The following is a 12,738-nucleotide window of genomic DNA, read 5'->3' as shown; positions in this document are numbered from 1 at the left end:
ATCGAGAACGCACCGAGGCCACAGAACGTGACGGAGCTGCGGTCGTTTCTGGGACTCTTGAACTACTTTGGGAACTTCTTACTGGGTCTCAGCACACTGCTAGAACCACTACATGTCTTACTATGAAAAGGGGGCGAATGGGTTTGGGGCAAAAGTCAAGAAATGTCTTTGTAAAAGTGAGACAATTGTTATGCTCAAACAAATTGCTTGTATTGTATGATCCATGTAAGTGTTTGGTACTAGCATGTGATGCGAAATCATGTGGCGTCGAGTGTGTATTGCAACAAGCTAATGGTTTCAGGAAACTGCAACCGGTTGCTTATGCATCCAGGAGTCTGTTGAGAGAACCTACAGCATGGTTGAAAAAGAAGCGTTAGCATGTGTCTATGGGGTAAAAAGTATGCATCAATACTTGTTTGGACTAAAATTCGAATTGGAAACTGACCATAAGCCAATTATATCCCTGTTTTCTGAGAGTAAAGGGATAAATACCAACGAATCAGCCCGCATCCAGAGATGGGCGCTCACGCTGTCCACATACAACTACACCATCCGCCACAGGCCAGGCACAGAAAACTGCGCCGATGCTCTCAGTAGGCTGCCATTGCCCACCACGGGGTTGGAAGTGATGCAGCCCGCAGATCTAGCCTTGGTTATGGAAGCATTTGAGAGTGATCAATCACCCGTCACTGCCTGGCAGATCAAAACCTGGACAAGCCAGGACCCCTTATTATCTCCAGTCAAAAGCCATGTACTTCAAAGGAGCTGGTCCAGTGTCCCAGTGGAAATGCAGGAAGAGATAAAGCCGTTCCAGCGGCGCAAAGATGAAATGTCTATACAGGCAGACTGTCTTCTGTGGGGCAATCGAGTAGTGGTCCCCAAGAAGGGCTGATACACCTTCATCAATGATCTCCACAGTACCCATTCCGGCATCGAAATGATGAAAGCAATAGCCAGATCCCACGTGTGGTGGCCCGGTATCGATGTGGACTTAGAGTTCTGCATTCACAGATGTAATACATGCTCACGTTAAGCAATGTACCCAGGGAGACGCTGCTAAGTTTATGGTCTTGGCCCTCCAATCAGTGGTCTAGGGTACATGTCGACTATGCAGGCCCATTCTTGGGTAAAATGTTCCTTGTGGTTGTAGACGTGTACTCCAAGTGGATTGAATGTGAGATAATGTCGGCTAGCATGTCTGCTGTCACTACTAAAAGCCTGCGGGCCATATTTACCACACACGGCTTACCCGACGTCCTAGTGAGCGACAACGGGCCATGTTTTACCAGCGTTGAATTTAAAGAATTCATGACCTGTAATGGAATCAAACATGTCACATCTACCCCATTTAAACCAGTGTCCAATGCTCAGGCGGAGAGAGCAGTGCAAACCATCAAGCAAGATTGAAGAGGGTAACTGAAGGCTCATTGCAGACTCGCCGATACCGAGTCCTGCTTAGCTACCGTACGAGACTCCACTCACTCACTGGGATCCCACCTGCTGAACTGCTCATGAAAAGAGCACTTAAGACAAGGCTCTCGTTAGTTCACCCTGATTTACATGAACAGGTAGAGAGCTGGCGGCTTCAACAAAGTGCATACCATGATAGCGCAAATGTGTCACGTGAGATTGAAATCAATGATCCTGTATTTGTATTAAGTCACGGACAAGGTCCCAAGTGGCTTCCCGGCACTGTCGTGGCCAAAGACGGGAGCAGGGTGTTTCGGGTTAAACTTTCAAATAGTCTCATTCACTGGAAACACTTGGCCCAAATCAAACTCAGATTCACGAACTATCCTGAGCACCTTGGATCCTACCTTTTTTGATCCCCCAACATATACACCAGTGGCAACCGGCACCACGGTTGACCACGAAGCAGAACCCGTCATCCACAGCAGCCCTGCAGGGCCCCACACACCAGGCAGCCCAGCAAGGCCAGCTGTCAGCAGCCCAGCGAGGGCCCAACAAACGATTCAACAACACGAGCTTTCACACCGAGACGATCAACCAAGGCAAGAAGGGCCCTAGATCGACTCACATTGTAAATAATTACACTTTTGACTTTGGGGTGGTGTGTTGTTATATATGTGGACTTGTAGTTACTCTGTACATCCACCAGAGGGCTCATCCCCTGGAGTCCCAAGGGATCCCATAATTCTTTGGGAGCACAGGTATTTAAGGAGGCTTCACAGGTTGGAGAGGCACTCTGGAGACCTGCAATAAAAGACTAAAGTCACACTTTACTTTGAGCTCACAGTGTTCAGTCTGACTCTCCATACATAACACACCCCACTGATGGTGTCCAAGAGTGATCTCATAAGGGCAAAGCTCTCCGCACTCATTGCCATCTTCTAAACCACATCTGTCAGATCCTGCACCTCAGGAGAGCGCTGTCAAGCTCTCCTTCCCCTCCTCACTCTGGGTGTGACTCGCTGCATCCCACTGGGACCCACAGCCTCAGACAGTGGGGCCCTGGGTATGCCTCGTTGCATCCCACTGGGACCCGCAGCCTCAGACGGTGGGATACCATGAAATGTCCCAGCAACACGCGCACCACTCAGGAAAGGTGCTGGCACCTCAATGGGCGGCACCTGCACCTCTTCCAGAGTGAGAATAACAGTGGGGGCTTCATCCATCACCTCAACCTCCCTCTTCCCCTCACCCCTATGCTCTTGGTCTGGAAGGTGAGATTGGAAGATGTTCTCCTCTTCAGGCTCGTTCGTATCTGAATCTTCTTCTGCATCATCAGGGTTGGCCTCAAATTCTGCAAAATATAACAGAACAGACAAATGGTTAGCAGTAGAGGAGGGGGCAGGGTGACATGAGTAGGCTCACACAGTGCAGACAGCAGGTTCATTTGAAGGACCACGATGAATGATGGCACATTGCATCAGCTGAAGCGTAGCTGATGGAGACATCGCCATTAACCGAAGCCTCGTTTGCCCGCGCAGTACTTAACATTTAGCAAAGCCAGATTGTGGAATTTGCAGGACTTACCCTCTCCCTCGAGTGTGGGCCAAGCTTGTGCAGTGGTGGTTGCTTTTCTCCAGGTAGGGCCCATCAAAGCAGTGACCCTGTCTTCCAAAGATATCAGTGTGTGCCGATTTGCCGGGCCTCCTCCTGTTCACGTTCTTTCCCTTTTGTTGTGTGCCAGCTTCCTCTGCAAAGATGAAAACATAACTTTTTAGGGAGGGTGTCTTTTTGCTGGGTATACAGCTGGTCACATTTACAATTGCAATTCCGTTAAATAAATAAAATATTCTTACACTAACTACTTGATCAAGGTCCTGCCACTTCTTTTTGCACTAGCCTCCAGAGCTCGAGATGGTCACCATTGCACAGTAATCTTCTGCAAGTTGGTTCCAGCGTTCCTTCACTTCTTTTGGTGAAACTTTGATGTGACCTCTGCTGGTGTTCAGCTCTTCCCATCTGGCCTCAATTACAGTAGCCCGTGCCTCAACTTCAACCGATAAGAAATAAGTACATAAGAACATAAGAAATAGGAGCAGGAGTAGGCCATACGGCCCCTCGAGTCTGCTCCTCCATTCAATAAGATCATGGCTGAACTGATCATGGATTCAGCTCCACTTCCCTGCCCACTCCCCATAACTCCTTATCATTTAAGAAACTGTCTATTTCTATCTTAAATTTATTTAATGTCCCAGCTTCCACAGCTCTCTGACGCAGTGAATTCCACAGGTTCACAACTCTCTGAGAGAAGAAATTTCTCCTCATCTCAGTTCTAAATGGTCGGCCCCTTATCCTAAGATCATGCCCTCTAGCTCTAGTCTCCCCCATCAGTGGAAACATCCTCTCTGCATCCACCTTGTCAAGCCCCCTCATAATCTTATACGTTTTGACAAGATCACCTCTCATTCTTATGATTTCCAATGAGTAAAGGCCCAACCTACTCAACCTTTCCCCATAAGTCAACCCCCTTTATCCCGGAATCAACCTAGTGAACCTTCTCTGAACTGCCTCCAAAGCAAGTATATCCTTTCGTAAATATGGAAACCAAAACTGCACGCATTATTCCAGGTGTGGCCTCACCAGTACCCTGTATAGCTGTAGCAAGATTTCTCTGCTTTTAAGAACATAGAAATGTAGAAATTTAGAGTGCAGAACGAAGTAATTTCGGCCCATTGTCCGCGCCGGCCAACAAAGAGTCGTACGGCCCTTGGTCAGCAGCCCTAAAGGTTATATATAAACCTATGAACAATGACGGAAAGGCAAAGAGCACCCAGCCCAACCAGTCCGCCTCACACAACTGTGACACCCCGTTATACTGAAACATTCGACATTCCACCCCAACCGGAGCCATGTGATCTCCTGGGAGAGGCAAAAACCAGATAAAAACCCAGACCAATTTAGGGAGAAAAAAAATCTGGAAAAATTCCTATCCGACCCATCCACGCAATCGAAACTAGTCCAGGAGATCACCCTGGCCGTATTCTAATCCCTGCAGTACTTACCATTATATCTGCGCTGTCCAACATAAGGTCATCCAGTCTAATCCCAATTACCAGCTCCAGGTCCATAACCCTGCAGGTTACTGCACTTTAAGTGCTCAAACAACCATATCTTAAAAGTGCTGAGGGTTTCTGCATCCACCACTCTTCTAGACAGCAAATTCCAGATCTCCACAACCCTCTGCGTAAAGAAGCCCCCCATCAAATCCCCTCTAAACCTTTCACCAACCACCTTAAAACTATTCCCCCTCATAATAGATCCCTCCACCAAGGGAAATAGACCCTTACTATCCACTATGTCCAGGCCCCTCAATATCTTGTATACTTCAATGCGGTTTCCTCTCAACCTCCTCTGTTCCAATGAGAACAAACCCAGCCTATCCAATCTGTCCTCATAACTAAGATTCTCCATTCCAGGCAGCATCCTAGTAAATCTCCTCTGCACCCTCTCTAGTGCAGTCACGTCCTTCCTATAATAGGACAAACAGAACTGCACGCAGTACTCCAGCTGTGGACTAGCGAAAGTATTATTCAATTTAAGCATAATCTCCCTGCTCTTATATTCTATTCCTCGGCCAATAAAGGCAAGCATTCGTATGCCTTCTTAACCACCTTATCCACCTGGCCTGCTACTTTCAGGGATCTGTGGACAAGCACTCCAAGGTCCCTTTGTTCATCTACACTATTAAGTGGCCTACCGCTTAATGTGTATACCCTTTCCTTATTGGCCCTCCCAAAGTACATCACCTCACACTTCTCTGAATTAAATTCCATTTGCCACTGCTCTGCTCACCTGACCAGTAGGTTGATATCCACCTGCAGCCCATGACTTTCCTCTTCATTATCAACCACACAGCCAATTTTAATGCCGTCTGCAAACTTCTTAATCATACTCCCTGTATTCAAATCTAAATCATTGATATATACCACAAAATGCAAGGGACCCAATACTGAGCCCTGAGGAACCCCACTGGAAACATCCTTCCCGTCACAAAACCATCCATCAATCATTACCCTTTGCTTTCTACCTCCAAGCCAATTTTGGATCCAACTTGCCACTTTGCCCTGGATCCCATGGGCTTTAACCTTTATGACCAGTCTAGCATGTGGGACCTTATCAAAAGCTTTGCTAAAGCCCCATATATGCTACATCGTACGCACTACCCTCATCAACCCTCTTGGTTACCTCCTCAAAAAATTCAATCAGGTTAGCCAAACACAATCTTCCTTTAACAACTCCATGGTGACAGTCCCTAATTAATCATTGCCTTTCCAAATGTAGATTTATCCTGTCTTTCAGGATTTTTTCTGAGGTGAGGCTGATAGGCCTGTAATTACTCAGTCTATCCCTTTCTCCCTTATTAAACAAGGGTACTACATTCGCAGTCCTCCCATCCTCCGGCACCATGTCCAGATCCAAAGAGGACTAGAAAATGATGGTCAAGGTCTCTGCCATTCCCTCTTTTACTTCGCTCAACAGCCTGGGATGCATTTCATCTGGGCCTGGGGACTTATCTACTTTCAAGGCTGCTAAACCCCTTAATACTTCCTCTCTCACTATATTTATTTCATCCAGAATATAACACTCCTCCTTGATAGCAGTATCTGCATTGCCCCTTTTCTTTGTGAAAACAGATGCACACAAAGATTACCCTCATGGTCTCTAATAGACCCTACCCTTTCTTTAGTTACCCTCTTACTCTTAATATATTGATAGAACATCTTAGGTTTTTCCTTAAATTTATTGGCCAAGAATTTCTCGTGCTCTATCTTAGCATTCCTAATATCCTTTTTAATTTTGCTTCTTATCTTTCTATATTCCTCTAAAGATTCTGTAGTATTTAGCTGTTGGTATATGACATAAGTGTCTCTTTTTTTCTTAATCCTCCCCTGTAAGTCCCTCGACATCCAAGCTCTAGAATTATTTTTCCCAGCCTTTTTCTTTAAGGGCACATGTTTGGCCTGAGCCTTCCGGATCTCCTCCTTGAATGTCTCCCACTGTTCTGACACTGATTTACTCACAAGTTGCTGTTTCCAGTCCACTATGGCCAAATCACTCCTTAACTTTGCAAAATGAGCTTTTCCCCAATTCGGAACTTTTATTCCAGGCCTATTCTTGTCCTTATCCATAAACAACTTGAATCTGACTCTCTGGCACCCAAGTGCTCTTCCACTAATACCCCTTCAACCTACCTAGCTTCATTCCACAAAACTAAATCCAAGACCACCCCCTATCATGTTGGGCTTGCTACATACTGACTAAAAAAGTTCTCTTGAATGCATTTCAAGAATTCTGCACCCTCTATACCCTTCACACTAAATTTGTCCTGATCAATATTTGGATTGTTAAAATCCTCTATTACTACCCTATGGTTTTTGGACTTCACAGCAATTTGCCTACATATTTGCTCCTCTATCTCCCTCCCACTGTTTGGGGGTCAATAATACACACCCAGCATGTGATCACCCCTTTTTTATTTTTCAATTCGACCCATATGGCCTCATTTGATGATCCCTCTAACATATCATCCCTCTTCACCGCTGTAATAGTTTCTTTAATTAGTACCACAACCACCCCCACCACCCCCACCTTTTTTTTACCCCCCTCTCTATCTTGTCTAAAAATCCTGTAGCCAGGAATATTGATCTGCCACCTGCCCCTCTTTCAGCCATGTTTCTGTAATGGTTATAATGTCATACTTCCAAGTGTCTATCTGTGCTCTTAGCTCATCCGCCTTATTCGCTTTACTCCTTGCATTAAAGTATATACCATTCAGCACAGGAAGACCTCCTTGCTTACTACATACTAAGCCCTGCTTCCTCTGTCTTACAGATTGGCTTTCTAGATTTTTGCTATCCAATTTCTGCTTTACTTCCTTCCCTTTTGAATTCGTTCTCAGGTTCCCATCCCCCTGCCAAGCTAGTTTAAACTCTCCCCAACAGCACTAGTAAAACTCCCCACGAGGATATTGGCCCTGGCGTTGTTGGGTTACAACCCATCCGGTTTGTACTGGTCCCATCTCCCCCAGAAGCGGTCCCAATGCCTCAAGAAATAAAGCCCTCCCTCCTACAACAACTTTCCAGCCACATGTTCATCCTCTCTATCCTTCTATTTTTATTCTCATTAGCACGTGACACCCGGAGATTACTACCTTTGAGGTCCTACCCTTTAATTTTCTTCCTAGCTCCCTGAATTACTCCTGTAGGATCTCATCCCTCATTTTATCTATGTCATTGGTCCCGATATGGACCATGACCTCTAGCTGTTTACCCCCCCCCCCCAGGATATCCTGCGTCCGCTCTTTGACATCCTTGACCCTGGCACCAGGGAGGCACAAAACCATTCGGGAGTCACATCTACGGCCACACAAACGCCTGTCTGTTCCCCTAACTATAGAATCCCCTATCAATAGGGCTCTGTTGTTCTTCGTCCCTCCCCAATGTGCAGCTGAGCTACCCAGGCTGCCTTGGAATTGACTCTGGCTGCACTCTCCAGAGGCACCATTATCCTTACCGATACTCAGGAGTGAATATCGGTTTGAAAGCGAGATTGACTCACAGGAGGCGGGGCGGGGGGCACTCCAGCGCTACCTGCCTAGCACACTTACTACGTCTGGTGGTCACCCACTTCCCCTCTACCTTCATGCCTTTAAACTGCGGGGTGACCACCTCCTGAAACGGGCTATCCACGTAGCTCTCAGCCTCCCAGATGCACCGTATTGACTCCACCCGCTGCTCCAGCTCCAAAACGCGGAGCTCGAGCAGTTGAAGCTGGAGACACCTCCTGCACACCAGGTTGTCTAGGCTGCGCAAAGCATCCAGGACTTCCCACATGCCACGGGATGTGCACTACACGGGACTGAGCTGCACTGCCATCCCTCTAGTTAGCCTTATTTAGTTTAAAATCTACTTAAAAAGAAATAGCGAAAAGAGAGCTACTTACCAACTCACCTCACCGACCTTTGTGGCCTCCCGAACTCACCGACCTCTGTGGCTTCCCGACTTCTCGACCTCCGAACTCCCGATTCGCCGACCTCACAGGGCCTACCGACTCGCCGACCTCCCGACTTAGTCGCCGACCTCCCGACTCACAAACTCGCCGACCTCCCGACTCACCATCCCCTTTGCAATAAAGGCCAAGATTCCATTGGCCTTCCTGATCACTTGCTGTACCTGCATACTATGCTTTTGTGTTTCATGCACAAGTACCCCCAGGTTCCACTGTACTGCAGCACTTTGCAATCTTTCTCCATTTAAATAATAACTTGCTCTTTGATTTTTTTCTGCCAAAGTGCATGATCTCATACTTTCCAATATTTTACTTCATCTGCCAAATTTTTGCCCACTCACTTAGTCTGTCCATATCCTTTTGCAGATTTTTTGTGTCTTCCTCACACATTGCTTTTCCTCCCATCTTTGTATCATCAGCAAACTTGGCTACGTTACACTCAGTCCCTTCTTCCAAGTTGTTAACATAGATTGTAGATAATAGTTGGTGTCCCAGCACTGATCCCTGCGGCACCCCAGTAGTTACTGATTGCCAACCAGAGAATGAACCATTTATCCTGACTCTCTGTTTTCTGTTAGCTAGCCAATCCTCTATCCATGCTAATATATTACCCCCAATGACGTGAACTTTTATCTTGTGCAGTAACCTTTTATGTGGCACCTTGACAAATGCCTTCTGGAAGTCCAAATACACCACATCCACTGGTCCAAATTATTGGTCCTTGAGCCGTGTTGCATCTTGTATTGCAGCTCCGATTTTTCCAATGAGAATGAAAGTTCTCACACACAACTGGCTCATTAAAAATGCCCGATTGCAGACCAGGAGCTGCACTGGGCATGCGCGCCCATAACAATCACGTCAAAAACGTTCCTTTTTTTTGCACGTGCGCAGAGGGCGCGGGGAGAATCATTTTTTTGGTGCAGACATTAGGCTCCATCCCCCACGCCCCCCCCCCCCCCCCCCCACCCCGCCGAGGCTACAGGACAGGCTGCACATCGCCAATTTCAAAAAATAGAATGGGGAACTTGCTAATTTTTTTTGGGGAGTATTTGGGGCCAAAAAAAACGGTTGTAACTCTGGCAATGCACCAAAAAACGGCATTGGGGAAAATTGAGCCCATTATTTTTGGATACTTTAATGAAATGAGTGAGGAAATTAAAATTGCTGACATTTCTAAAAGCAAGGTTTCCTCTGGTTTCTGTGTGTGAGTGAAAAATTGGGTTCATAGCTCAGTTGTTCGAATTCTTGTCGTGTGTATGAGCCGCAATCTAAGATTTGAGCATATAATCTAGCTGGATACTAAAATGAAGTACTGACAGAGTGCTGCTTTGTTGGAAATGCTGCTTTGTGGATGTGATGTTGTACTGAAGTTACATCTTCTGTTCCATTGGTTCAGAGAGACATTAGGGCTGCGATTTTGCCGACTGAGGTGAGTTCGGGGCGGCCGAGGTTAGTAGTAGTACATTCCCAACCCGCGGCACCATTCTGCTCTGGAGAAGTGACTTTACGATGATTGGGCTTGTTAAGCCCGCCCAGCAAGTTTCCCGGCCAATTCAAAGGAAGCAGGTCTGATGATGTATCATCAGCCGGTTTCTTTAAAAGAACCATGTCCAAATTTACTTTGACAGTTGTGCGACATTGAGGTGCTGCAAATACTGGTAAGCTCTGCACAAAGGTGCACAACTGTACCCAGACTCTCCCATAACTCCTTCCATATGCTTATGGAGGGAGTCACAGCATGCAAGGAGGTTCTTGTTATATATGTAAACCTGTAACTACCTTGTTTAACCAGCAGAGGGCTCATCCCCTGGCGTCCCAAGGGATCCCACAATCACTTGGGAGCACCTGTACATAAAGAGGCCTCACAGGTTGCAGAGGCACTCTGGAGACCTGTAATAAAGGACTACAGTCACACATTACCTTGAGCTTACTGTATCTGGTCAGATTCTTTATTCAAGACATAACAACTGGCGATGAGATACAAACGACGAACCCCACTGCAACAATGCAGAGAACCGTGGACATCATGGAGAAATTTTCGGAGGGAGATGATTGGGAAACCTTCGTGGAGCAACTCGACCAATACTTCGTGGCCAACGAGCTGGAAGGAGAAGCGAATGCTGCCAAATGAAGGGCGATCCTCCTCACCGTTTGCGGGGCACCAACGTATGGCCTCATCAAAAATCTGCTTGCTCCAACAAAACCCAGAGAGAAGTCATACGATGATTTGTGCACATTGGTCCGGGAGCATCTAAACCTGAAGGAAAGCGTTCTGATGGCGAGGTACCGGTTCTACACGTACAAGAGGTCTGAAGGCCAGGAAATGGCGAGCTACGTCGTCCGAGCTAAGGCGCCTTGCAGGACATTGTGAATTTGAAGGACATTTGGAGCACATGCTCAGGGACTTCTTTGTACTTGGCATTGGCCATGAAGTAATACTTCCAAACTTTTGACTGTCGAGACCCCAACCTTGAGTAAGACCATAGCAATAGCCCAGGCGTTCATCACCACCAGTGACAATACCAAACAAATCTCTCAGCACCACAAGTGTTGCTGCAAATACTGTGAACAAAGTAATGTTGTTTTCGAATCGTAATGTACAAGGCAGGCCTCACATGCCTGCACGTCCGCAGATGTCTCAGAATGCACCATCAAGGGTGGTGAATGCAAGGCCTTTAACACCTTGTTGGCGCTGCGGAGGTGATCATCATTGCCATTCATGCCACTTCAAAGGATATGTTTGCAAGGACTGTGGAACAATGGGACACCTCCAATGTATGTGCAGGCGAGCTGCAAACACTGCTAATCCTGCCAACCACCATGTTGCAGAGGAGGACAGATCCATGGTGGATCACGACGAACAAGAGCCTCAGACTGAGGAGGCAGAGGTACATGTGGTGCACACATTTACCAAAAAGTGTCCCCCGATAATGCTGAAAGTTGAATTAAATGGACTCCCGGTGTCAATGGAGCTGGACATGGGCGCGAGCCAGTCCAAAATGACAAAAAAGACTTTTGATAAATTGTGAGCAAGGCCTCAAGGCCAGTCCTGACTCTCATTCGTACTAAACTGAGAATGTGTACAAAGGAACTGATTCCTGTAATCGGCAATGCTACCGTAAAGGTCTCCTGTGATGGAGCAGTGCACAATTTACCACTCTGGGTAGTGCCGGGCAATGCCCCTCGCTGTTCAGCAGGAGCTGACTGGGAAAGATACGTTGGAACTTGGACGACGTCCGAGCGCTTTCGTCCGTCGATGACACTTCATGTGCCCAGGTCTTAAACAAGTTCCTCTCGCTGTTCGAATCAGGCATCGGAAAGTTCCAAGGAGCAAAAGTGCAGATCCACTTGATTCCAGGGGAGTGACCCATCCATCACAAGGCGAGAGCGGTACCGTACATGATGAGAGAGAGGGTGGAGATCGAGCTGGACCGGCTGCAACTAGAGGGCATCATTTCGCCGATCGAATTCAACGAGTGGACCAGTCCGATTGTTCCAGTTCTCAAGGAAGGTGGCACCATCAGAATCTGTGGTGATTACAAAGTAACAATCAATCGTTTCTCCCTGCAGGATCAATACCCGATACCAAAGACAGATGACCTATTTGCAAGTCTGGCGGGAGGAAAGACGTTTACGAAGCTTGACTTGACCTCGTCCTCTATGGCGTAGGAGCTGGAGGAATCATCGAAGGGCCTCACCTGCATCAACACACACAAAGGTCTCTTCATTTACACAGATCCTCGTTTGGGATTCGATTAGCCACGGCAATATTCCAGAGGAACATGGAAAGCTTGCTGAAGTTGGTCCCGTGCACCATGGTCTTCCTTGGTTACAGGTCGGGACACCGTTGAGCACCTGCAGAACCAGAAGGAGGTTCTTAGTCGGCGTAATCATGTGGGGCTCAGGTTAAAACGCTCGAACTGGAGTTTCTGAGAAGAATCACAGCGGACGGCATCAGGCCCACCGATTCGAAGACGGAGGCAATCAAGAATGCACCGAGACTACAGAACGTGACAGAGTGGCGGTCGTTTCTAGGACTCCTGAACTACATTGGTAACTTCTTACTGGTTCTTAGCACACTGTTAGAACCACTGCACTCTTTAGTGTGTAAAGAAGATGAATGGGTATGGGGTAAAAGCCAAGAAAATGCCTTCGAGAAAGCTAGGAAACTGTTATGCTCAAAAAAATTGCTTGTGTTGTATGATCCATGAAAGCGTTTGGTACCAGCATGTGATGCGTCGTCATAAGGTGTCAGGTGTG

Source organism: Pristiophorus japonicus, chromosome 1, assembly GCF_044704955.1.
Source record: "Pristiophorus japonicus isolate sPriJap1 chromosome 1, sPriJap1.hap1, whole genome shotgun sequence".
Taxonomy (NCBI): domain Eukaryota; kingdom Metazoa; phylum Chordata; class Chondrichthyes; family Pristiophoridae; genus Pristiophorus; species Pristiophorus japonicus.
This window is presented reverse-complemented; position numbering follows the sequence as displayed.